The 27,696-nt window shown below is 38.3% G+C and overlaps 1 protein-coding gene across 5 annotated transcripts in view; it reads left to right on the top strand.

Moving 5' to 3' along the window:
• The window catches only part of zeb2b (zinc finger E-box binding homeobox 2b), a 68,722-nt gene that overhangs the window by 18,023 nt on the left and 23,003 nt on the right, over positions 1–27,696 (top strand). The gene's annotated exons all lie outside the window — the stretch shown is intronic.

The raw sequence follows: 27,696 nt of genomic DNA on the forward strand, positions 1-27,696 counted from the left end.
AAATGTTGCCATAGCTGAAATAAGTTTTATTTTATTTGTATATTTTTAATGTTCTGAATATTTTTATATCCATCCGCTTCCTTTATATATATATATATATATATATATATATATATGCACATAAACACAGTGCAGGTGCTGCGGAGCTCGTGAGTTTGTCCTGTAACTTTGAATGCATGTGGATAAAAGCTTCCAGCAAATGCATGAATGTAAATGCATGACAGTGTTCACACACACACACACACACACAGGTTGTGTTTTTATTCATGTGTGTCTGTATTCGTCCGTGTCGATTACCTCACACTTAATTACTATTTATTGGAAGTCCCGATGAAAGACTCCTCTTTTATCGCTCCTCTCAATAATTTCCGCACATAAGAGGGATTCGGGATCCTGCGTCTCAGCTTCCACCCATCAAAGTTTAATCGAAGCCGCATTTTAGTTTTTGAATAAAGAACACTTAAAAAATTTAGATGCAAATTATTCTGCATTATTCATGCTCTCCTCGTCCTTGTAGATTTAAACATTTGCGAGGCCACCTTGATTTGAGTCATTACCTCGACTCGGCTGTTCCGTCATGAATAAGGTATTTCCTACAAGTACAGCACAGCCTGATGAGCTTTTAAAGTGCCTTTACACTCCTTCTGCGCAGCGCGCATGAGCGAACCGAGCGAAATCCGTCTCAGGTGGTGAATCCTGACAGGAGAGAGAGACTCTTTTCTCGGCGAAGTCTCGGATTGCTCTCCTCTTTTCGGGAACGCATGCAACTTTACCTGAAAGCCAGAAGAGATCCTCAGAAATAAGCCAGCTTTGTGTGAGCAAACTGCTCAATTTGTGCTCCCTTTGTAGTGACGAGGGGTGAAGAGCCCTCGAGAGGCACATCTGAACGCCTGGGAGAGAGACAGACAGTTCTTTTTAATTACTCGACACAGATTGTCGCTGCGCTCGCGATCCCAGATTATTGACTGTTACCTGTACGGACTGACACGTGGGATCAATTGTAATTTGCTTTAGCGTCTCTTCAGATGTGGCTCGAGGATTCTTGAACACATACACACACACACAAACACAGAAGATGAAGCGGTGATGATATGATTTGAAACATCCTGGCTCTTAGCATCACTTAAATCTACCTCGCAAGAACAAACCGGAGTCTTTAAATTATTCCTTTTCATCTGCACGCAAACAGCCATAACATGATGAAATCTGCGGATCCCAGAAGCTTTTGCTATTAAAGTCTAAAGCGCAAATCTGCTGTAATGAAACCGTTGTTTGTTTGTTTGCCGAGAGAGAAAACCTGAGAGAAAGAGAGAGAAAGAGAGCGTTCCTGTGGCCCCTGCAAGAAAAATAAAGTAGTTGACACAGTGTCTCGATCATCTTTACTACCCGCTGGAAGAATTAATATTTAAACATTCTAATAATGCGGCTTGCCTTGCATGCACTTTTAAGCAAAGCAACAATATTTTTCACCTGGGGTAACACAATGATTTTTCATCCTGCTGAGTGCAATTTCCCTTTCTAATGCGTCTGTGGAGCTCCCACCATTGGGCAGGCCGACTTTACTCTTTATTATTTCCCACTGAAAGACAAAAAAATATTCATAGAGGTAAATATATTGAAATGAATTTTCGTGTCCATGAGCAAAGAAGAGCTCAGACTGCCGTCTCCAAAGCGGTGTAATGATTGAAAAAAAATAAAAGACCTTCTGCATTATGGGAGAAAGGGTGTGGAAAAATCTAAATATACATGCGCTGAAATCGTCTGCTATTTGCATATCCATAAAGCCGAATATCTAGCACTTTCCTTTTCTTTATTTATTTTCCCCACAATCTCTCCAGACAACAGGGTGTCAAAAAAAAAATAAGATTTTGTTTAAAAAAATGCGCATCACCTGGTGCACGGTTTTCTCTTCCTCTCTTTTGCCTTAAAACCGAGCTCTTTGAAAAGCCACTAAACAGGTGATGCACCTGCAACACGATCACACATCCCAACAAACAAACCGAAAAGAAACGACGTATAAATATGAGTGTAGATATTCCCGGTGGAGTCCAGCAGAGCGGATGCGTGCGGAGATCTGCTGTGTGTCACAGAAAATGGATTCCTGAAGCCTGAAGCCTTTGTAATTGATCACGAAAATTAATTGTTGAGTTGTGTGGGCAAATTGAACGACATAAATAAGAGTTATGATCTCCTCTTCGGTTTATGTGTAGCTGTATAGTTGAAATAGAAAGATGCTGTGTGTATCTCTGACCTGCACTAGTGCTGGAAGACAGTGAATATGTACAACATACTTGTGGTTTGATAAGCTGGTGATATACATTAAAGGTGCCATGTGTCATGTCTGGCAAAAAAAAACAAAACACGAACACTGTTGAAAGATACAGTAGGCTACAAATGACCAAAATGTATTCCTCATACATAATATCGATCAATCAGTGTTTTTTTATCAACGTTAAGAGGTCAATAGGGCTGATAGGACTCTCTGTATGTTTACAGCATTAGCTTCTTAACATCAGCTTGGTAGAGACGGGCTTTGGTAGATAACAGGATCGGATCTGTGGGTAAGTTATAGCTAGCTAATTATCAAACACATCTACGGTTAGCCATCGCTAACATTAGCACGTTTATCGAACAGCCTTCGATACATTTCTATGTTATAACTTCCCGAAAAACATACACAAACATATAAAACAAACTACTAGCGAAATACTAACAGCATCTAACTTACCAATCCAAAAGAAATGTTGCAAGTTCGGAGTCGAACCTCATTTCTTTCAGGTCCATCAGTTGTCTCCAGCGATTGAAAGCAGTGCCGATGTTTACTCTGGTTCGGCTCTTTTTCTTATCGGATTTGATTTGTGTTTCCGAGCGCGGTTGTTTCCCTGTAGCGGGTGGTGGTCTTTTGCCAAGGGCTTAAGTTATCCTTCCGCTCTCTTCCCTGAACTGAAATGAAGTAGTGGGCTGTACTTTCCACACGATTGACATCAGGTTCAAGTACGCCCACAAGCCGTGCGAGTTATTCGTGTATTGCAGGTTGGCTGGTGGTTATGTTGCCCGCATACCGCCTCCCATGGCCGAAACTGGTATTACGACACCTGTCGGGCCGTGGCTAGAAATGCTAATGCTAATTAAGGTTGATATCTCTGCAGCACTATAACTTGACATTTTTTTAATGACATCATCGCCCTTATTTCTTCTCATTCTTTTGATGAGTGTAGGTCATTTTTTGGATATTTTTACCTCACTTTTTACACATGGCACCTTTAAGCAACACTGTGAGAAAGAGAGCGGGAATACAGATTAAAAGTGAATGCATGAATTAATTAATTTTGTATTTAAACTTCAGCTGAAAAAAATGCATTAGATTTGTTTGAATTCATTTTAAATCAGTTTAAGTGAACTGATTCAAAAACACGATTCAGTGATTAATTTGCGTCATGCATAACTGTACATACTTTACATGCGGCATTTTCATGTATTCTTTTTGATATATGTGCATAAATAATGATTTTTGTTTTTATGTATCATATTGGTGCATGCAATGATTAAATATAATGAAGTAGGTTCACTTATGTATCAAGATTTACACTAGTCAACATCTGGATCAAAACCTTTCATCAAAGTCGTTCTAAAACCAAATTGCATTCTTGTCTTAGGACAACTTTGATGAACTTTTTTGATCCACTTCAAATGTTGACTAGTGTAAATAAAATATCTCCAAAAGTATTAAATGTCAAGTCCTTCTCTGCGATGTGAACGTTTCAGTGCAAATGCAGGTGGAAATGTACCCCGTCAGCCTCTCATGTCAAACCTCCGGTGAGCTTTACTAAAGCACACACATATAAGCTTTTATGCACTTATTGCTCTCTAGAGCTCTTCAAAGAGATGCATTTTTTCCTGCGACGTCTCACCTGATTGAAATCTAGCAGCTGCTGCGCTTCGTCTCTCATCTGTCGAGGTGGGAAAGAAACAGACGATTAGTTTCCACTTCACTCTGTTTAATACTAAAGGGGCTCTGACAGGGCAAGGGCAACAGCCTCGGGTTCATCTCTACCCCACGGCAAAATAGAGCAGCGCTGCTGGCTACACACACACACACACACACACACACACACACAGGTGAAACCAGAGATGGGATGTAACACTAGAAGACAGATTAAAGCAACAGATCACTGAAAAACAAACCTCCTCATGTTGTATGAGACATTAGACTCATCTGTGGAAGATGAAAAGAGATGTTTAGCAGAATGTTCGTGCTGCTATTTTACATATACAAATGATACAATGAAAACCTGTTAATTGATTAGTGGTTAAAGTTCTCAAAAAACGACACCTATAAATACAATTATAATGATTATAACTGTATTAGTTTCCCCAACAGCGTAGGATCATTCTGTTGTTTTGAAATGTGTGCTTTTGGCTTAAATACTTGAGCTCTTTAAAGCAGGACAGTTTCTGATTGCTTGGTTTTTATTGTTCATCACTTCATCAAAAAAAATCTACCTGAAAGTGATTCAAATGAAATTGTAAAAATGTCTTTTTTTTACTCTAAAAAAAATTGCAAAAAAAATAAATAATAATAATAAATCCCAGAAAGGTTCTGTTTAACATTCTGCTAAACATTTCCTTTTGTCTTATGGGTTTGCAACATGGTCTCATTTTTGGATGAGCTGGCCCTTTAAGGCTTCGGTGTACTCACAGTCTGTCATCTCTGGAGAAGCTCTGTGTCTCACTCTCTGTTATAGTAATATGGAGAGGCTCTGGAACACCTTTTTAAAACTTAATTGATTCTTTTAAAGCAGCGGCCCGCGGTGACACACTGCATTATGATCAGGAGAGTAGCAGTCGGATGGAGCGGCCTGTCCCTGTGTGTCGCAGGGAATTACTCTGGACTGCTGGGAATGTGGGTTAGATGGATGGGGATTTGCTGTGGGTTGGTCCAGATGACATTCAAACAATTAGATAAACTCGTATCTAATTTAAGTCCGACTGACAACAGCGCTGCACTGGAATGCATCACACATGTGTGCGGAATGTTTGTCTACCTTTCTTACATTGTGTGTGTGTGTGTGTGTGTGTGTGTGTGTGTTCATGTCCATCTGGTGTAAATCAGTCAGACTCATCATTGCACACATACATCATTAATTGAAACTCAAAGCTTGAGTTAGACACCTCAGGAAGGCACTTAAATCTTTTTGTGTAACTGTGTTTTGTTGTGATAATTACAAAAATAAATAAATAAATAAATAAATTTCATAATTTGAAAGTACAATTATCTAAATCTTTAAATTTCAAGAATGTTGTTTTTGCTTAAAACAAGAAAATCACTTTTTTTTCACAGAACACTATTTTCTTTATTTGTAATTTTTCTTTTTAAATAAATATGGCAGAGCAGCTAAGGTCAGAAACATTTGAGTTCACATTGAGATATCTCTGAATTTCGATGGCAGACTGAGCACAGATTTGCAAGAAACATCTTTTTTGTTTGTTGTGTTGTTTTGTTTTTTTCACTCCAGTAAATGTTCCCCATGCATCAGGAGATGTCAGTCTAATGTCAAGTGAGTGAGAGGCTGTATTTTTTTAGATAGTTGAGCTCAGATTGAAGGACTCAAGAAGAGGTATACGTGTGCTAATAAAGACACGCTCTCTGAAGCATGCACTCTTTCTGAGCGTGAGTTTGAGACCGCAGCGGACGGCGGGTTACAAGACGCTCTGAATGAGTGACAGAGAGCCGCACGCTTCAGAAAACACAGAAATAAAACCAGAGAAGAGGATGAGTCGAGACTGCAAACGCAAAGCCGTCTCTGTCTCTACGTACAGTGACCTTGATAATTGTGATGGTCATTAAAATAAGTGCTCATTATTCTTCAAGGTGCGTCTCAGCATTACACTGATCAATGTGTGTCACACACACACACACACGCTAATGAAACCTGTTATTGTGATTGCATCCTGCACCGTCTTACCCACCAATCAATATTAACAGCTCGTAAAAAACTGTGCTGAAGAGATTAGCCGCAGAAATGAGCAGAGATACTTAAACAAAGTGCATTGCGCACAGGGAGAGTTTAAACCTCACGTGATGGAAAGATGCAGTGTGTGTGTGATTGAGTCTGACTCGCTCCAGAACAGAGAAACTCACAGATGAGTGTGAGAATATCACATTAATAAGAGCAAAACAGCTGTTTTCTGTGTGAATCTGTGTTAAAGTGTCATTTATTTCTGTGATGCTCCGCTGTATTTTCAGCATCATTCCTCCAGTCTTCAGTGTCACATGATCTTCAGAAATCAGAATAATATGATGATTTACTGCTCAAGAAACATTTCTGATTATTATCAATGTTGAACACAGTTGTGCTGCTCGATATTTCTGTGGAAACTGTGAGAAATTATATTTTTAAAGATTCACAGATGAATGGAAAGTTCAAAAGAACAGCTTTTATTTTAAATAATTATATTTTTGAAACATTATGAATGTCTTTCATTTTTGATCTTCTTGATGTATAAAAATATAAACCTTGCTGACCCCAAACTTTTTAGACGGCAGGGTTTATGTTAGTGTTAATACAATTTCAGTAAGTAAACAGAATTAATGTAGAAATTACTTTAACATTAATTTTGGAGTTAATGCAGACTTTATAGACTGGCTTTTATGAACGTATTTATCTCTCATCAGTAACAAAACCTCAAGTGTTGTTTGGATCATTTTACAGATGAGAATGTAAGTAAATACACTTGTTGACACACAAATATGTGACTTATCATGAGCAAACGTTTCAGTAGTGATTTCAGGATCCTGTAACACAATTTCAGCAGTCTGTATGGTACAGTTTATCGCAGTTGAAGCGAAGTTTCCTTGCAGAAATCAGCGCAGAGCGTCTCTGTTCTAAAACAAGGCCTGTAATTGTGCCAGTGACCTGATCTGTGTCTGCGCGCCGGAGAATCTGTAATTATCGCTTGTTAACCAGGACAGAGCACCTGCTACACTGAGAAAGGTTTGAAGAAACAGCGCTGGCAACCTCTAGAGCTGCCAATCAAGAGAGAGAGAGAGAGAGAGAGAGAGAGAGAGAGAGAGAGAGAGAGAGAGAGAGAGAGAGAGAGAGAGAGAGAGAGAGAGAGAGCACGTCTGAGCAGTTAAATGCGCGCTGTGTTTGCTCTGCTACAGTAGAGAGTAGTAGGCTCACATTGTTGGGTTGTAATGGCGCTCCTGCATTTCTGAGATTTGCTCATTATGCGGCGTATTAAAGGCGTGAGTCAGTAATCAACCCGCGCTTCAAGCCAAAGAGCGCCGCCGCTTCACGTCTCCCAGCAACAATGCGCGCTCCCACGAACCGCAGCGACCGGAGAGAGGGTTTAGTGAATACAGGACGGTCGTGTTTTATTAAGCGGGTCTGACACCGTTCACACGCAGCGCCGGAGAGCGCGTGCACCTGCCTGATAATCGCGAGCGTTCAGATGTGTGTCGACACAATGAGAAACACACCGGTATTCATCTTTCTGAAAGAAGAAGGAGACAGAATAGAGAGGTGTAAAATCACTGAACGGAAACAAGATACTACCGAGAACATGACACATCACTCACATTTTATCTTTGTTCTTTTCTTCTTTTTTTCTGGCCTGCTTGCTGAAGTTGAAGTCTCTTCTGCTCACCAAGGCTGTGTGTATTTGTTTAAAAATAAACAGTACAAACAGTAAAACTGTGAAATAATCAGTGCTATCAAACGATTAACCTCGATTAATCGCATCCAAAATAAAAGTTTTTGTTTACAATAACATTTGTTTTTTTATGTTATGTTAATACATTTATATATGGAATATCAATTATATTAATATAAATATATACATGGAAATATTTTCAATATATATATATATATATATACTGTGCTTGTGTATTTATACATTATGCATAATAAATATACACAGTACATGCAATTTTAAATATCTGTTTTCTATGTGAATATAATTTTTTTTTTAAATTTGTAATTTATTCCTATAATCAAAACTGTATTTCCAGCATCATTCCTCCAGTCTTCAGTGTCACTTAATCCTTCAGAAATAATTCTAATATGCTGATTTGCTGATCAGAAAAAAAACATTTATTATTATCATCAATGTTGAAAACACTGTGCTAACTGAAAGAACTGAATGGAAACAAGATAGAACCGATAACACAGCTCAGATTTTCTCTCTCCACTCGTCTTTGTTCTGTTTTCTCTGGCCTGCTTGCTGAAGTTGAACTGAAGCGTGTCAGACGTGGAGCCGAGAGATGGAGGTTTTAGAGGTTTTGGAGGAGATCGGAGGGCCGTGGGTTCACCTGTCAGAGCGCAGTGTGTTTGATGGCTTTACTGGAGGATGATGGGAGCGTTTAACACGCTACACACTCGTAACTGACAGATAGCGAAGCGTGATCCGTGACACAGCCGTGTTTGTTTCTTTAAATGACTGAGCACACTTAACATGGCCTGGACATGATCACCAGCAGGGTCATTACAGTTCACTAAAACTAAAATCAAAAAGCCTAAACCACAAGGCTTTAACCTTAACCCAACCCATGATAAAAAAAATAAAATAAAAAAAAATAAAAATTAATACAGAATATCTTAAGTGTATTTTATTTCAGCAACTTGCCAATGCAGCATTTCTATTTTTTTATTTAGTTTAACTCAATATACTAAAATAACTTAAACTGAAACACAATTTAATAACTATATGGAAACATATTTTATATATATATATATATATATATATTTTTTTTTTTTTTTTTTTAACAAAAAAAACTAATACAAATGACAAAAACAATGTAATTACTAAAACTTTCAAATAAAAATGCACACAAGTACAACAGGAAATCTTAAAGTAATTTTATTTCAGCTACATGTTAAAAACCGTTCTCATTTTCATTTACTTTGATGCTGATATACTAAAATAACTAATCTAAAACAACAAAGGTAACAACATTAGTTAACATGAGCTAGGAATGAACTGGGTTATGTGGTTATGTCACTACTGTAGTTACTGCATTAGCTCATATTACGGTTTGTGATTTTCTTTAGTATTAATTACAAATGCGATTCGAAGAAGTCCAAGTGAATGCTCCGAGATCAGGACTCGATCCGATCCCCTCGGGAACGCCGCCGCTGTTTAACCGTGTGACATGTTGTCATATTGGAGAGCGGCAAAAGAAAGAAAGAAATCAATTGGCAATTAAATGCTGCTCCTTGTGACGATGACAAAAGACATTTGGTGAGGAGAGAGAGAGAGAGAGAGAGAGAGGGAGGAGAAGGTAATGAAACTCTAATGACTATTCATAAGCGATTTGCAGGCCTCTGATCCAGCTGAGTGGAAGTTGTGCCCTCTGGTCTTAGAGTCTGTCAGCTCGGCTCTCCTCAACCCTTCCCTGACATCACCGAATTACCCAGCAGGCCCTGGGGCACGACTCGGGATGCCACTCTCTCACACATCTGCCGCTCTAAAGGTGCCACCTAAGGACAAAACAGCCAGAATCACCAAAGTGTAAATACCTGAAATTGACAAGAGCTGATACCTTTTCCCTCGCGCTCCACATCGCCTGCTTCTCTCGTCTTTTCATTCTGAGAGCGTCTTTTTTTTTCTTCTTTTCTTCCAGCCATTGTAACGCTGGGCTTTCTGCTTGCATGTGTGTGTGTGTGTGTGCGTTGAATTTTTGACCCAATACGTTACTTACTTTACTTACTCTGAGTTGAAATGTGCCAGGCTGTTAAAATAGACAAAGTTACACAAATTAGCTAGCTACAAACTTTTTATTGTGTCTTCACAAAGTTTCTGTGTGTACAGTAGACGTGTTTCAAACCCTAGCGAGTGCCCTTAATAGTCTTATTTTGAGTGTATAGCTAGCAAATTCATGTGCCACACATATAGTCCATAAAGCATGAATAAATAAATGTGTTGTTACTGAAAATAAAATGTGAACTGAAAATAACTGATATATATATAAAAATATATTATTATATATTAAATTATATTTACATTCTATTTTAAGTAACAATGGTTTAATGACATTTCTAATTTCCACGTAGTTTGATTAGAGGTACTGAAATATCTAAAACTGCAATTAAAATGTATAAAAACTATATAGAGATATATAAAAACTGACACAAAAATGAAAAAAAAGACAACAACAAAACGACTTAAACTTGGATATAAATTATTGCTTTGCTGAATATATTAGCAGTAGTAGTAGTATACAGGAGATTTCTTGTTAATTACAGCATAATAAAAGTAGTCACTTAAGTAGTGCACTATAAATACTGTATCTTTAAACAACTCTGCTGGCTCTGCCACCATTTATTTTTTTCTTCTTTTTTCATTGAGCTGGTAGCAATGTATTTTGGGTTTGTGTACTCCACGGACTCAGATTTTGGCCAAAAAGAGCATGCAAGGCAGCAGGCGGTGTAATACGCTCACTAGTGTTTGTACGAGAGCTGTAGACTGATCTCATATTCATACAGTATGAATTAATCTAGATAAAAGCTACATCAAAACTAGAGCGGTCTCATTATAGTTCCCGTTTCCACCCCTGCGTATCGACTGCGGTGTGGGATATTCTGGACTCGTGTGGTCAGAACCGGACCTGGACAGATGTGCCGTGACACTTTTTCAATCGTACCAGTATAAGTGACTATATGTCATGTAAAAGCTGGAGTTAGCTGGAGCGGTTGCTGTTTTTCTTTTTTCTTTCTGGCAGCTGGGGCCGGTTTGTTCTGACCTCCAGAATCAGGGGAAGCTCTGAAGAATAAAACCGTTTCGGCCCAGTTTTCCTTTTCTCCCCAGAGTCCGAATTCATTTCGGCTTTCTGTTTGTCTGCTGGACCGTAAATCTCTTCAAGATCCTGTTTTAAAAAAAAAAGCTCCTCGGTTCCTTCTTTTATTTTGGAATAATCGGCTCTTTAAGGAGCTGTCAGTCTGGTCAGTCAAGAGCAGAGATCTGAAACATCAGGACCATATGACGCCCACTGGGCCGCTGACCTCTGACCCATTTCATAGAGGAAAAAAAGGTGTGGATGTGCTCTAACTCAAGAGCTTTACAGCCACCATCACTGCAGTGTGTGTGTGTGTGTGTGTGTGTGTGAGTGTTGTTTATCAGAGCTCCAATATCATCAGCACTGAACTGCCAAAATCCAGACAACAAACATGAAAGATCAGCAACGTGTGTAATACAGTTTCATAATATAATACTAGTTTTATAATATAAAATAGCATATTATAATACTATCTATGTATTGATCAATTGTATTTATTACATGTAAAGATGGCTTTATATGCACATTTGTTGAGCATATCCTATTAAAACAGAATGTTACGAAATTACACACACACACACACACACACACACACACACACACACATATATATATATATATATATATATATATATATATGACAAAATACTGAACGATATTAATCCCCCCATTTGAATTCATAAAATCTTTTATATTTATTTAATTTGAATATTTTTTTTCAAAGATGTTTAGTAATTATTTAGATTTGTATGTATATTGTTTGTGGTGATGTTTGATAATAATAATAAATGATGTAAGGCATAGTTGTTGCAGTAGTGGTGGGACTAGTGCTGATAATTCGTCATTAGTGCTAATGAAATATTTGCGGCTGTAGCTGATGAAGGTAATGATGGGACAATGGCATCTATCAGCCACAAGTTTAATTAGAGAACTGAAGCATTACGCTCAAATATTAATGATGCCGACTGTATTTATGAGCCCTGCACTCATATCTGCCACACAGTTTGACCAAATCTCTCTCTCGATGTATCCCACAAGCCCTCGGGGCCAAAAACAGACCCTCACCCCACATCTCACACACACACTCAAAGATTTTGTGTGTGTGTGTTTCTTGTCTGTCCTTGTAAGAGAATCTAAAGTCTGTCCGGTGTTCATTAGTCCTATGTTTAATTCACAAACTCATTTTCTGGCAGAGAAGTTGTGTTATATCGTGCATATAGTCACTCTGCTGTGTGTCGTATCTAAAAACACTCTTTATCGGTGACTATATCCACAATATCATGTCACTGTGAGCGTCTAGTTGCCTGAAAGCAGTACTGAATAGGATACAGCACTCCTGGGCCAAATAAACACAAACAAACTGTACTCTATAAACCATAAAACAGACATTTATATACATGCATCTCATAATAATGAGTTCTTATAACCTTATTTCATGAAGAGCCGTTTCTGAAGGCAACAGGCCTCATGTAAACACGTGTGTTTGTGTGTGTGTGTGTGTGTGTGTGTGGGCTGGTCCTCTGCAGAATCCCAAAAGGTTTTGCTCTCTTGTTCTGATCATGGCGTAGGCAGAAGCCTTAGAAACGTGATCTATGCTCACACACACACACACACACACACACAGCGAGAGGGCCGATGCAGGTGGGGGTTTACTGATGTATTGATTTTTATGATGGTCTCTCAGCATATCAGTCTTTGTTTAGCCAACGTGGCCTGTAAATATCCAGCACTAACCTTCACGATGAAAGTTAACACACATTCGACTTAATCTTCTATGTCTCTTCCTCCCCCTCACTCTGTTCATCTCTGCTCGACTTCTTTTCACTGGTGTTTCAACCCTGCTAGTATTTTCTCTACGAGTATTTTGCAGTTGGTCTATGATTTCAGAATGAGCGCGTTTAGATGTTCCTGCCAAATACAGTGCAACAGCACGCATAGATCCGTTCGCTGACTGTTCGACCTTCTTGAGCTCAGAATGCCCAGTGAATCCTACAGGAATTCATGATTGGAGAGGTCATACAAGGTCAAGTGCAACACCTGTTACATTCCTTCTGTGTTTGCATGCTTTGCGTTTGGCAGATATACAGTACATTCAAGATATACGTTTGTATTGGAATAAACTTTTTTTTTTCAGTTATGCAGTAGGAGAACTATTTAGAAGAACCACCTTTCAGTGAACAGCGCTTAATACACTAATTTATTGACTTATAAATAAAGCTTCTTTGGCAGGTGGTTTCACGAAGAAGGTCTAACATCCATGGAATCACTAAAGGTTTTATTATAGTGCAAACAGGTTCTTTAGATTATTAAAATGCTTTTCACACTAAACACATATTGTTGTTTTTAGAACTGTTAGCTGAAAGGTTCTTTGAGGAGCCAAAAATGGCATTGCTGCATTTTTAAAGCCTTAAAGCCTTTATCAGTGTAGAACCATTTTTTTCCATGGATGTTAAAAGTTCTTAAAAATAAAGGTCCTTTATTGGCACATGTGGTTTCCACTGCATAAAAGGTTCTTTATAGTGGGGAAATGTTCTTTAGATTATTCAAATCTTCTAAAAAATGGAACTGTTTCACTGAAAGCTCCTTTAGGGAATCTGGTGTCCATGTGAAAAGAAAAAAAAACCTCTAAATTTGTAATCTTTATTTTTGAAAGTGTCTTTCAATGCAAATGATGAATATTTATTTTTTAACAGTGTATGCATGTTCCCAGGAAATCGAACCCACAACCTTGACATTACGAGCATCAAAACTGTGGGACATCATTGTCTTCACTTCCTTTTGCATTTCAGTGCACTTTGATAAAAGCAGGTTTATGTTTTGTTCTCCTGCGATCTGAGGGCCGGCGGTCCCTCGTGGTTTGGTTCAGAGCGCTGACAGGAAGCCTGAGGGGCTGTTGACTCACAAATCCCTGCCGAACGGAGCTCGGAGGAAAATAATCTGACCTTCTAATGTTACAACACCTCCAATTTCCTCACTTCTGTCTGCCGCACATCTCTTGTTCTCTTAAACGGGCCACATGGGTTCATTCAGCTAATCAGATCTGTTCCTCAATGAGTCTGATCACATCTCTGGGCCAGTCTTAGTGACATGTGATTGTGTGGATGCTCATGTTTCAGATGGTAGTGACCCAATTTGCATGGTTCTACAGTATGGATAATATCACTCAAAAAGCATGCATGGATGCACAAAAAATATATACATATTGCTTCTTCTGCAGTTTGCAGAATTATTTTATCAGTTCCTTTAGTTTTTGTTGTTGTTGTTGACTACTTATTTGCAGGGTAATTATAGTTAAAGTAAAATTCGAACAAAAATTTATTCATAACATTTTTGTTATTTGAAATAAAATAAGCTGAAATAAAATTCCTTAAAACTTTTCATTTCAGTTAGTGTTATCATTTATCTTTTTTTTTAATTTTAACTTTATGTGCTAAAATAACTAAAACTAAAATAAAATTCAAAGCCAAAAAAGACAATTTATTTAATATTAAAATAAAATAAATATGAATTAAAACTATAATAGTATATCAGTGATATTAAAATTACTGCTTAATTGATCAGACTACAATGTTTAATAATGCATTTTTAGACGATGGACTTTATGCATTATCATTTATGCATTTATTCTTAGTGGCCACTTCAACTTCTGATAAGTGTATGGACATTGTGAGAAAAAATAAAGCTCTAAATTAAATCCTGAGTAAGTGAAGTAACACGACATGCAGTATACATGGGTTATGGACATTTAGCAAGCTAGTATTGTATTCTGAACGCAGTCATTGTGAGTGTTAATGAACCGGACAGTGCTGTCTAACAGTCTGAGAATTTCCTTCATGAGGAAAAGTAACATTTCTCTGTTCATCTTGTCTAGAAGTTTGAATTATTCAGATATTCAGGAAGTCTTGCTCCTGTTCTCTATCTTTCACCCTCTTTAGTGAGTGTGTGTGTGTGTGTGTAGCTGTACAAACTAAAATTGCTTCATCATGCTAAAGTGAGGTGAGCGTAAATTATTTAGTTAAACCTGAGGAAATCACTCCTCTCTCTGGGAATTTGTGTCAGTGTAGGCTGCTTAAATTTCAGACAGATGGACACTTTCTCTCCCGCTTCAGGAGCGTGTGTGTTTTCAGTGCAAAATAATGAAATAAGGACAAAAACCGACAGTGAAGATCCAATGTGAGGAAGCGCTGTCAGAATTCACTGTAGTGAGTCTGTAAAACACTTTAAAGTTGAGGGTATTTATTTGCATATGATTCGACACAGATAAACTGCACAGAGCTTGTAAGCGTGCAAACACACGCCGCGGTGGTTGTGAAGTGTCGTGTTCAGATGCTCGTTCATGACGGCTGAATGCATGATTCCACTTGATTTTCCCAGGAACAAAACAGCATGATAAGACGCTCGTACCTCGAACCTCTCTGCCCTTACTCACACTGAATCTGTCGTTCTCTTATCTCTCACCTACAGCTCAATGCCTAATACAATATACCCTGCAGACCCACCTCCCTCTCTCTCTCTCTCTTTGTTTTTAATTTTTACTCAGGTTAACCACTAATACTGTAACTCACACTCTTAACACGTCTAGTTTCTCATGTAAATGATTGCATTTATTTGTTTTTAAAAGCACTTTTGTTCAGATAGTGCTAGTTCAGAGTAGTCCAAATATTTGTATATGTGTGTTTCAGATATATATATATATATATAAATATATATATATATATATATATATATATATATATATATATATATATATATATATATATATATTGGTATAGTTGCAGTGACCCAATATGGATAGTACTACAGTGCCATAAAATTAAATTTTAATACCACTGAGCCTTTTTTGTTGATAATATAAGTCCAGAAATCATGCATGGGTGCATTCTTAAAAATCCCTAACAAAGTAAGCTTTAAGAAGCCAGACAGTATGTTTACTTTTATTGGGTGGCAGTAAATCTAATCTCATACAATAATTATGATGTATTGTTCAACACTATTCCGAATAGTTTGTTTGTATAATCATCTCCAAGCTTTTCAGTAATCAGTTCCTCTTACGGATCTCTTTTCACAAGACAGTGAGGACGCATTTAACGCATTCATCAGCCTCATGAATCCTAATTTTATTTATTTATTTATTTTTAATGTACATTTATAATGCTATAATTTGTATTATATCACCTTTGCATCCAAGGTCAGTTTTTTCAACCACCATTCAATCAATTCATCTGAGATAAATTCAAGTCTCTGCCTACATCCCCATCTCTCTTTATTGCATATTTTGTTTTGGAAATTATAAATTAATATTATTTCACTTTTGACTTTCAATTGTAAGTGTGAATATTTACTATACATTTTATATACTGCATTCGGAAGTCATATTTATAATAATACATATTGAAATAGTTTTTTTTGCTCAACCCACCCATTCTATTCAGACCAAAGTCACTTGAATACATTTTCAACTTCTTAAAACTCATACACAGGAGGACTTGAAGGCAGCATAAGCCTTGTAAACTAGTTAACATGTCACATGAAATAACAGAGTGGAACCCGTGTTTTCTGTGTTGGCGTTGGTGAGAGTTTAGGTCACATTTTCATGTGTGTTTTCAGAAGGAATGAAGCGCCGGGTGCTTGGCCCAGTGGAGGGAAACAGTTTCTCAGGGCGAGAGATGATTAACTGTTATCTCAGCACGGATTTGACATGCGCAGCTCCGCTGACTCAGGTAGAGTCTGCGAAAGCTGCACAGGAAATGAAATTTCTCTCCCGTCCCATGACAGAGTATAATCCTCTCGACACAACCAGATTAGCACTGCCGCTAATTGGTGACAGCTTCCTCTTTGTCAACCTGTTTACTGTGTGTGCAGGTGTGTGCGTACATGTCTGATTTATTTTCAAGCCATTAGAGAATAAAGCCACGTTTGTGTAGTGCTAAAAGAAGCTGCTTTCTTATTTACTCTAATATCCAGGTTTTCACTGCAAAAAAAAAAAAAAAATAATAATAATAAAATAAATAAAAATTAAAACCCAAAACCATATATTGTGTTTTGGGACATATTCCATTAGGATTTATTAGTTTTAACAAGCCACCAATAGAATGAGACCAATTACCAGTAGAGACCCACAGGCATCATTACAGTTTCCATTAAAACCAATACAATTCCCATTATAACCAGTAAAACCATTAGAAATTCTGTGATGCTTTCTATAGGTTTTTTTTTTTTTCAACAGGGTTGTAAAGACGTGTAAATAGTTGTTGTTGATTCTATTGACTCTGGTAGAACAGAGGTTTTCCAGATCCCCAAACATCCCTGATCAGGAGCAGACAGTGTGTGTTTTACTTGGCGGGGAGGAGCTGTTTTCTTTTTTTCACATGAGACGCAAGGGAAACTCTTGCTTTTGTGCGTCTAATGGTCCATTGGCACCTTGAGTTCTGTAAGAAGCCAATTTGTAGCGGTGACAGAGCTAGCACGTGTGCGGTTAGTGCAAGGCTACCTAACCGCCTCGGTTCAAGCTGTAAAAGGCTGATTAGTTTCTTTCTGCCGTGCCGCAGCTGAGTTCCTGTCACCCACACGGCTTTCATCCTCTCACACCTTACACATACACCAGTACAGATAAGAGCCGCGGTAACAAACAGTTTCACACACACATAAACCAAAAAAGAAAGAAACCAGTCACAAATAAAAGCTTTCAGTATCAGCGGCCTTTCTGTGTGTCCTCTCACCTCACGGCTTTATCCTGCTTTTCTCCAGGTCCCCAGGTGGATGTCCGTCTCCGTCCTTTAGCCGAATGATGGAGCTCTGGGTTATTATGGGTGTCAGTAGATGCTCTTTAATAAAGATAAGCTGGTGGGAGGCCTGTGATACTGAAAGAACACTGTCCTTCTGAAAATAACAAAACAGCCAGTGGAGTCTGACAAATGGTGTACACTTTCTGTTTCAGGGTACATGTTCTCTTTATTTAATCAAATTGATAGATTTGTCTTTGGCCTGAGAAAGTATTTAATGTGGCAGTTACTCTTGAATAATAACAACCACATTCCAGTCATGAAAAAAAAAACCTTACCTAGTACTGATATATATTTCTGCTGCAGGTTTAGCAGTGGAGTAACTTAACTCCTGAATTACCGTGTTGGAAACACCATTATGTGTTTCCTCTGCTCTAATTAACTGTTTTGCATTTGTTAATGGTGATAGCGGGAGTGTATAGTTTGGATGAAAAAGTCTCATATGTACTGCTGAAAGAGAAGAGGTTTAATTATCAGCTCTGTGCTTAAAAGTCTCCGGCACATGGAAGTTGAGGAAAGCAGGAGAAGATGAAAGGCTTTTGTTAAAAATCTGAATAGTCCAGGTTTCCTGTGACCCAGTGAAGCCCCCGGCACAGACCAAATCATTCCCGTCTTCCTCTCTGATTCTCTCTATCTTTCTTTGAGACAGAAAAGTAAACCCTACCATCATTTGATTCTATGCCGAGATGGTGACAGGAAGCAGGAGGGGAAAACAAAAGACCTCCAGGGAGAGGGATGGAGTGAGAATTATCAGGTTGGTGATGGAAAGTGCCAGTTTGCCCGACTGCCTTTTTTCCCCATTTCAGCTAGAAGTCCAAATACAGTTTTTCTTAGCTCCGGCACAATCTGCACCCAATCCACCCCCCCCCCCTCTCCGTGATGACACAGTCTCGCGTCCTTCAGCGGGCAGAGGGGTGGGGTAATTAAAGCTTTCATTATTGTGTTGCTTATCCCTCTGGAAGGAGAAACGCGAAAATCCCCAAATAAAGAAAAGCGTGTATAAGATGATTATGGTGTGGTCTAAGCGCAGAAATATTGAGAGAAAAAATGGTTCCTTGCACTTTCTTAAAGCAGGAGGAGTGTGTTTATGGAGTTTGTTGGAGGATTAGATCCCTGTTGGCTTAGTTTGGAGAAAGCAAAAACTTAACAGTTTGGATTTTAGCTTGACTTCCATCTCAAAACTCTGTGGGGTGAATTTACTAAATATTTTGCAGCCCTTTTGATCATTTTTCAGTATGGCACAATCAACTTGAAAATGTATATTTTTCAATGCAAGTCACTTTAGATAATAATAATAATAATAATAATAATAATAATAATAATAATAATAATAATAATAATAATAATAATAAAAACACACTTAGAATGTGACCCTGGAGCACAAAAGCAGTAATAGCACATGTATATTTGTAGCAATAGCCAACAATACATTGTATGGGTCAAAATCATAGATTTTTTTGATTTATGCCAGAAATCATTAGGATATTGAGTAAAGATCATGTTCCCTGAAGATATTTTGTAAATGTCCTGCAATAAATTGTCATTATTATTATTATTATTATGATTATGATTATTCTTATTATCATTATTATTATTATTTACTTTTATTATTTTGCTCCCTCAGATTCCATATTGTCAAACAGTTTTTTCTCGGATTAATATTGTCCTATTTTAATAAACCATACATCAACTGAAACCTTATTTATTCAGCATGTCTCAATCTCAATAATAAATAAAAATAAAATAAAAAACCTTTTGACTAGTTTTGTGGTCCAAGGTCACAAATGCATAAATAGTCACTATCTAAGAACTGTCTTCAGCACAAACCATTCTATATGAATACGGATTTTGTATTAAAAAGTAAACAACATCGTCAATAGACACGTATCAATGTTAGTAAACCCCCACCCCCCATGTGCATTTTCAGGGTTAACAGACCAGAGTGGAAATTATTTCTGTTAGCACATTTCTGCAGGTTTATACAGACCGAATAATGAAGGCAGTGCTTAACAAAGACTTCCGGTCTGAATAAAGATCTGAAAGCAGCTGCAGGGAATTCAGTTCAGACAGGAAGTGCATCGAACGGCCAAGGAGAGGGAAACCTCTGACCCAGACACCCGTCAACTGTCTGGGAGAACACACGGATGGCTCGCAGGCGTAGACACAGCCCCGGTGTGTGCGCTTCTGTTTGTGTAGAAGCACTGAGAAAGTGGGAGTCCATAATCACAATAACGTGTTTAACACATAAACTAGCAAGAGACGAATTATAGCTGTCCGTGGCAACTGCGAAGAGGCGACAATTCAACTGTTCACCTTTTTCTCTCCACATCTGTCCTCATAATGACCTGTCTATTCTTCTGCTGTCTTGCCTTACCTCCATTTCTTCATTGCATTTCCCAATTAGGCTTGTACTCATTGTTAGTTTATTAGCAATGGCAGGGGCTCCACAAATGTGTTTGCTGATATTCACTTGTTAATGACCAAAATCAAACCCTATTGAACGGATACGCAGCTGTGAGAGGCCGCTAATAATAGCCTCTCTGAGACAAAAGATGAAGGAAATGGCATTACTGGGTGTAACAATAGAACGCCATTGGTACTCTTATGGCATGGCCTTTCATTTAGAAATTGTTTCCTTTTTAAATTCTTTGAGATGCCTGCATAAATCCCTGCACTCATCGGAAGCATTTCTGCAGGTCAAGAGCGTACATGTGGGAGAGCATCTGTGCACGCTCCCTCTGAAAGGTATTTCCACCTGAGGAAAGCCTTCCCCCCCACTTCTCCCTCTGCATTAGCGTGGTTTTAACGAAGTAGGTACTGTTCATTAGGGCAGAGGTAAGGGGGGAGTAAAAGTGAGAAGAACAAACAAGTCGAGGCATTTGTTCACAGTGTAATCTACACATCAATTATCCTGCTGAGCTAATTAGCACCTAGCTGTACCCCAGGTACCTGCACTCTCGCAAGAAACGGCTTTCATGCCTGTGATCAAAAGAGAACTGCTCAGAGGGAAACGCTCAGAGAACTGAGCCAGAGAGGTGGACAGGACATCAAAACTTCCACTTTTACCAACTGAACTGTGCTGCACAACTCTCTGTGGCCCCTCTGTACATCTAAAGAGAACAGGGAATGCTCAGTTATGTAAGGAACACACGTGCATTGTGATGCATCACTGGCAGAAAAACTGGAGCTTCGATGTTACCTTTACACTTAAAAAAACAAGAGTACTGTGGCAGAACTTTACACTTATGCATTAGACAGACTTGTTTTCCTTTCGTGATAGATCTTTTATTGCATATTGTGATGTGCATCTGAGTGTAGCAAATTACTGAAAATGAACAAATGTAGGACAGTGACTTGGTTGCATCAGTTGTGCATTGATATGTGAGAATAAGGGATGTGCATCTTATAGCTGAGGCGGATACGATACGCATCTCGATGCATAGCCAACGATACAATACATTAAATTTACATATAAAGCAGTTACCGATGCGATGTGATACAATTTACCCCTATTATGATGCAGTGTGATCCGATTTCGATTTGATTTAACACTATGCAAATCGATGCAATGGGGAAAAATATAATGTTATGCAATTCAATAAGGTACAGATAGTTCACTTTTATTTATTTGGTTCATTGTAATTATCTGGTAAACGATGCAGCTCTACCTCTTCCATGTTAATCTATTTTCTATTTGACTCTCAGGACATGCCTCGGTCTCAGTAGTATTATGATACGTCATATTCAAATAGAAGCAGTAGTGATGATCGACACAGTTTAGAGAGGAGAAATAAATCTTCATATACAATACTGGTAACAAAATTATTGGTCACTTTCTGAATAAAATATATATATATATATTTAGTGCATCTACTAATAATTAGGTAGAAATATTATTATTTTTTTTTTTTTATCAATGCAAATATGTTAGAAACGATGCATCGCGATACAATGCCAACTTATTTCAGATGCACACTTTTTTAAACTGATGTATCGCATCATTAACTTTTATGCCTATGCACCGATGTGAATCGGTGAATCTTACCATGCTTAGTGAGCATTATATGAGCCTTTCATTTAGTGGAGGCAGATGAGCATGAGCTTGCAGAAAAATGATTGGAGAAGTCCTGCATACATCACCAGAGAGAAGAACAAAGTTATTACACTTTAATTACAGGGTCTTTTTGAAACATATGCATAGATGAAATGTTTGCAATAACATGCATTTTGAAAATAGGTGAAATTTAATTTCATGACGACTTTTTTTTTTATAAATGGTGCTGTAATATAGCCGGTCAGCATGCATGTTGGGTTTTGTAAACTGATGTTGTATGCCAGGAAGTGTTGCTCTGGAAATTTTACTGTTTTTGTTACCATAGCATGACTTTATATAGTATATTTAAAACAAAGTCACTCGCCTCTTTTGAGTTCAGTATTTACTTGATTTGATTGCAATTTCTATATTAAATATTTGCAATATTTTTTTTTCAGATATAATCTATTATGCAGGGTAGGTCATTGTCTCAACGTTCAGCATATGAATATAAGCGTCTTTGTTATGCTAACGGCCTCCTTTCTGCAGTAAAGGTGCAGTGTGCTGTTGTGTTTAAGCGGCCCAGCTGAAGATTAGGCTTAAGAGAGGCGCATTTAGCATAAGAAAGCTTGGCAGGGGGTCCGCCAGCGTGCCGCGGGGCTGTCTGTCTCAGATCGTTATTTGGGTTGAGCTGCACGTGAGTCTTGTGTGACAGAGCGCGGGGCGATCGCAGCATCCATCTCTAATTAAACACATCGGTGTGTTTCTTAGGATGGCAGTGAAAAGGCAGGTGAGAGAACTCGAATGTCTTTCCGTGTGTTTATGCCTTGCATTAGTAATGCTTAGGGACGTTTACCAAGTCGAACTCGTTTCCAGAGCTAATCGATGATGGAATATTGTGTTGGTAAATGTGTGTAAAACGACCGGTTGAGTTAAACAGCTTGCTGCTGGTGATCATCAGCGAGCAAGGGTTAATTGGGCTGTGTAACTGTGTCAGGTGTGTGTGGGGCATCGGTGGCCCCGTTGGGCTCTTGGGGGCCCCTGTTGTCACCAGTGCCTCATTTGCTGATTGGAGAACGGAGGTAACAGGATGAAAAGGGGCTGTTTCCTGCAGCTTGTTTGATACCTGGTGGGGAGCTTTTCAGGTGACAAAGACCCCGAGTGGTAGGGGGGAACAGATGTGTTCTACCCTCTCATTAGCATATGAATGAGCAGCTCAGATTGGGCTGGCCGGGGGGTTTTACCTCTCACCTGGATAGTCCTGCTCTGATCTTTATACCATCTGAGGACCTCTGCCCCCCCCGCTCTCTCTCTTCATCTGACCCCCAGCTGGGTGCTGGCAGAGTTTTATGACAGTAATCGACCTGAGCACAGATGCGTTTCCCAAAACCTTCCCTCACACGGATTTCACTCTCTCATTGTGTTCGAAACGCATCAGGAAAATTCGGCCCCACAATGAATTTGACCCCCCCCTCCCCGTGACCCCCCTAGCCGAGGCCTGGAAGACGTCCAAGAGGCTGTTTTCACCCCCGCCCTGTGCGCTTTATTATTTTATTAATTTTCCATTCATGCGGACAGAAAGGCCTCCGTATTTTACAGCATCAGGTTGATAAATGGCGTTTCCTTTTCTTCACTTCTGACAGACCCAGAGAAAACAAAAAAGCCTCTGTTGTTCTTTCTTTGCTCGTGAGATATGTTTCAATATACATTTTGTTACCCAAATATACCCAAATGAATGAGGATTGCAGCTCATGGGAGAATTTGTCATGAGATCTCTGACTTTGGATTGCAGACTCTGAGCACAGTTTGAGACTATTGACATTACTGGGACTTTTCTCAGGAGATTGCTCTCCATTTGTTCTCATTGTCATCTAGGAGAAACTCTTGAGATCTCATTTGTGACTTTTTTCCTGTAAGGAACAATGTTTAGGAATGACTTGGTGTGTGTTCGTTTTTTTTACGTGTAAACACAACAGTTTTATTTCAATGTGTTTGATTTGTAGAAAGTCATGCTGATCTTCAGGTGGGACTCTGTCGGACAGAGATAAAGTTTTTCTTTCTAAAGTTTGGACTGCGAGCCAGGAATGCAGTACAACCTTGAGTGGTTCAAAACGCTGCTCTCAGCTTGAACTTATCTCAGTGTCCGGCTGAACAGTTTGACACTGCAGAATGAGAAGGAAAACATATATGTACGGAACACAGGACAGAGTACTGCTCTATTGTTTCTGCTGTCTGTAAAGAGACTCACTCTATTTTCTTTGCCTAACAGACGTTTCTTCTCTTATTTTGAATGATTCATCAGCGCAAATTATTCCAAAGAAAAGAAAACACACCTTACCTTTGTCTGCCATATGCTCATTCTTTATTTATATCAAAGCAAATCACAGTCAAATGATCCCGTTACAGAGTATAATTACATCTCAGATTGTGTTTAGCCATTATTAGTCCAAACACACCGTAATCTGCTCTGACAGAGCTATATGTTATTGAAGCGCTCCTATTAATCTTGCACGAGGCGAAATACATTTGGAAAAGCAGATTGGTGAAGTACTCTATATAGATGTATTGATGTTTTAATCAGCTGTGGCAAAATTAATTTAGCCATGATTGCTTACATTTGAATTTGCATGTACTTAGTGCATGCTATTTATTTGTATAGATTCCTGCTTTATTAAAATAGGCCTTACAGTCCTTTATCTGCAAAACATGCCATGTTTCTGTTGTGAATATCTCTGTGTGTACTTGTAAGAGCTGCGACATTGTGAATGCGATCGGTTCTCCAGTGTGTCATGAATCTGTGATTCTTAGTCAGGGTCATAGATTATAATTTTCACAACACAACTGAAATGAAGGTGCACATATAGAAGGCTCAGTGAAAGAGTGTGAGCGATGCAGAGCAGATCAAATGCCTCACCCTTATTAAATAGTTTGTCTGGTGGATAACACTGCTCTGTGACAGCCGCACCCATACAACCCCACAACACAACATACTGCACCCATCAGCGCATTCCACTACCTGCCTATGTGTGTGGAAGAGAGAAAGAGACAGACAGAGAGACAGAGAGAGAGAGAGAGAGAGAGAGCAGGGGGCAGGGAAGGAGGCGTCCACCGCTTGAGTGTCTTTGTGTCTGTCTGTTGTAGAAGAGTGTTTGGGGAGGGCAGAGAGGCGTTTACCCCTGGAAGAGACCTTGAGTATTCCACTGAGAGAAGATCAACTGCATTAACACACCTTATTACACGGCTCTCTGGGATGCTCAGTTGTGATTGGTCAAAGGCGGCATTCTGCGGTCAAATATTTGAACTGTATTTTGATTCCGCCAAATTGTATCAAGCAATTTCCTTCATAACTAGTTTGAACAGTTTATGTTAATGAATCAGTTCATAAATGATCACAAATTCATTTTCATCACTCTAATTTTGAAAAATGTTGTCAAATGTTGATTTTTTTAATCGCTATGCTTTTGATGCAGTTTTCTAAACTAGAATGTTTCTAGTTTTATTAGTTGTATTCAATGTGTTTTTCTGTTAAAACGTTATCCCAGATAACAAAACTATGTTCTTACAACATTTTGTTGACATTCATGTTATGAAAACATCATCTCTGAATATTCTCTCAAAAATCTAAAGTTGTGTGTGTGTGTGTGTGTGTGTAATTGCTATATCAACATTAAGAGACCATTTCATATCATTTTGGAAACATTATGGGAATGTTACATTTGCTTGTAACAAGTAGTAACATCAACAAATGTATGAGAAATAAAGCATTCCATGAATTCGGTATACGTAATGTTTAATGTGCTAATGTGCTAATGTTTTGAGAACATTATTTAGGACAAAAAAACTCTATTGCTCTATTAATGTTACTGGAAGAATGTTTGTTCATAACATTGGCAGACACATTTCTGAAAACGTTCCTTTTTAGCTGTTGTCCCTGCTGTGATTTTAAAGTATATGATTAAATAAATAGATATGTATCATTTAAATAGCATCATGTTAATTACCCCTGTATAGTTAATAATCTACTTTTCAAAGGACATTTGACTGCAGTTTAAGATGACTAGCCCCAGAAACCGCAGGTTCGTGTAGCTCTACGGATAATTCTTACCGCATCAGACGTCTGGAAGTGTGTTTTTCAGGTAAACACCAGTGAAAGGCTCCTGTGTCTGTGTGTGTACTTGAATGAATGTTTTAACAGCGCTCAGAGATCAGCTGCAGTCAAATACACACTAAAGCGATCACAGCTGAGGACTTTTTGGAGTTGCATCAATATTTGATGAGCAACCTGGTTGAAAAGAGTCGAGGAGCATTTCCACGTTCCCTCATCCTGTTCATTCACCGCGGCGGCACGTAAACGGCCCCATCTGAACATATTTAGGTGGGAAGACAGCAACAACCCCGAGAGCAGGTGTCGTTCTGTTCCTCTTTTATATTTATACACGTTTATGGAAAATATAAAGCGGCGAGAGAAAAGTGAAGCGTGCTGAACGTTCGCCTCATTCACCACTGAAACGACCGCCGCATAAAAGGCCCTTTCAGATGAGGGAAAATAAGAAATTGTATGTCTTTGTGTGAGAGAAGTGGCGGTGTGCCGGGACTGGGGCAGAAAGTGTTTTATCCCGCTAAAGGTTTTGTGTGTATTTGGTTAGTTACGGCAATTACGGTCACTAACTGACAGCCAAACGCATGCGGGAGAGAGAACGGGCTGCCTCTGTGCACAACACTCACTGTCGAACATCTGCTGAGAGATTTGCATATTAATTAACCCATATTAACTCTAATTATTCTGGGAAATTATCAAATAAATTAAATTTTCTAATTTTAACCTTTCCTTTGCTTGACGGATGTGAGAGCCGGAGATACCCCTGTTACCCCGCGCTCACCTGCACAGATGCCCCCCTTCTGATGTCACTCCTCTCAATTCCCCTTTCACGCCTTGACATGAAGGATTTGGTTTTTTTTTTTTTTTTTTTGGCCAGAATTTCAGATTTGGCCTTGCCCAGACACTATTTCGATCCATTGCCCCCACCACAAACATGATAAACAGATACTTTTAGAAATGCATTTGTATGCATCAACATTTGTAAATATATTTTTGATTTAATGCAGTTATTTTTGTTTTTTATTATTATTTGTACGCTTTTAATGTATATTTGTAGAGTTCATTAGCAAAAGCAGATAACTCATGTTCATGATCATGTTTTCAATCGTCACAATTTTAAGTTCATTAATTATTTTATTTAGAAAATTATTCATAATTCAAGTTATTTATATGCTGCTTTTCACAATGCACATTGTTTACAGAAAATGCATTTAATACATTTACAAACAATTATATACAAATATTTTATGACTTATTCTGAATATTTTTTTTTACTTTATTTTGAAAATGTTTTTTATTTAAATTTATTTATATAACAATTTTCGCATAATTTTTATAGTTACATTTTGCAAATAAATAAGTAATCAAGCAGTTGAGATTTGCTATATAGTGTATATATATATATATATATATATATATATATATATATATATATCAATCACCCTATGCAAGTATTCTGTATGATAATACACGTTTCCAACTATAAAAACTATATAAATTTTGCAGCTAAATAAAAAAATTGTGCAATGAAAAAAAAAGAAAAAGTAATTTATATCATTAAGTGTGAATTAAATTGTTTTGGTACAATTCACCACAAAAGTGTTCGATATATATATATATATATATATATATATATATATATATATATATTTAAAAAACGTGTTATTTTTCAGCTGCAGTGATGCGTCTTCGGTCAGTTTGGCCGAATCTCTCTCATGTTGGCTCTGGGTTTTCTGTATTGTTGCCCTGTGCACACAGATTTTCTTGCACCATTTACTCAGGGTGGGCGAGAGATCTTTTGTGTGCATGTGTTTTTTTGGTTGGCTCATGGATCGAGATGGGGCGACCCGGAGCAGCACAGATGGTGGAAGCGAGCGGGCCGGGCCGGATTCGGGACGAGCAGCTAAACCTCCAGGCTTTCCAGCCTGTTGCTCCAGCCCCGCAAAATAAATGGGACTTTAATTCAATTAGAGTCCGGCTACTGTGGCCGCCTCATGGCAGAAAT

This window comes from Carassius carassius, chromosome 17 (genome assembly GCF_963082965.1).
Source record: "Carassius carassius chromosome 17, fCarCar2.1, whole genome shotgun sequence".
In the NCBI taxonomy this organism is placed as follows: domain Eukaryota; kingdom Metazoa; phylum Chordata; class Actinopteri; order Cypriniformes; family Cyprinidae; genus Carassius; species Carassius carassius.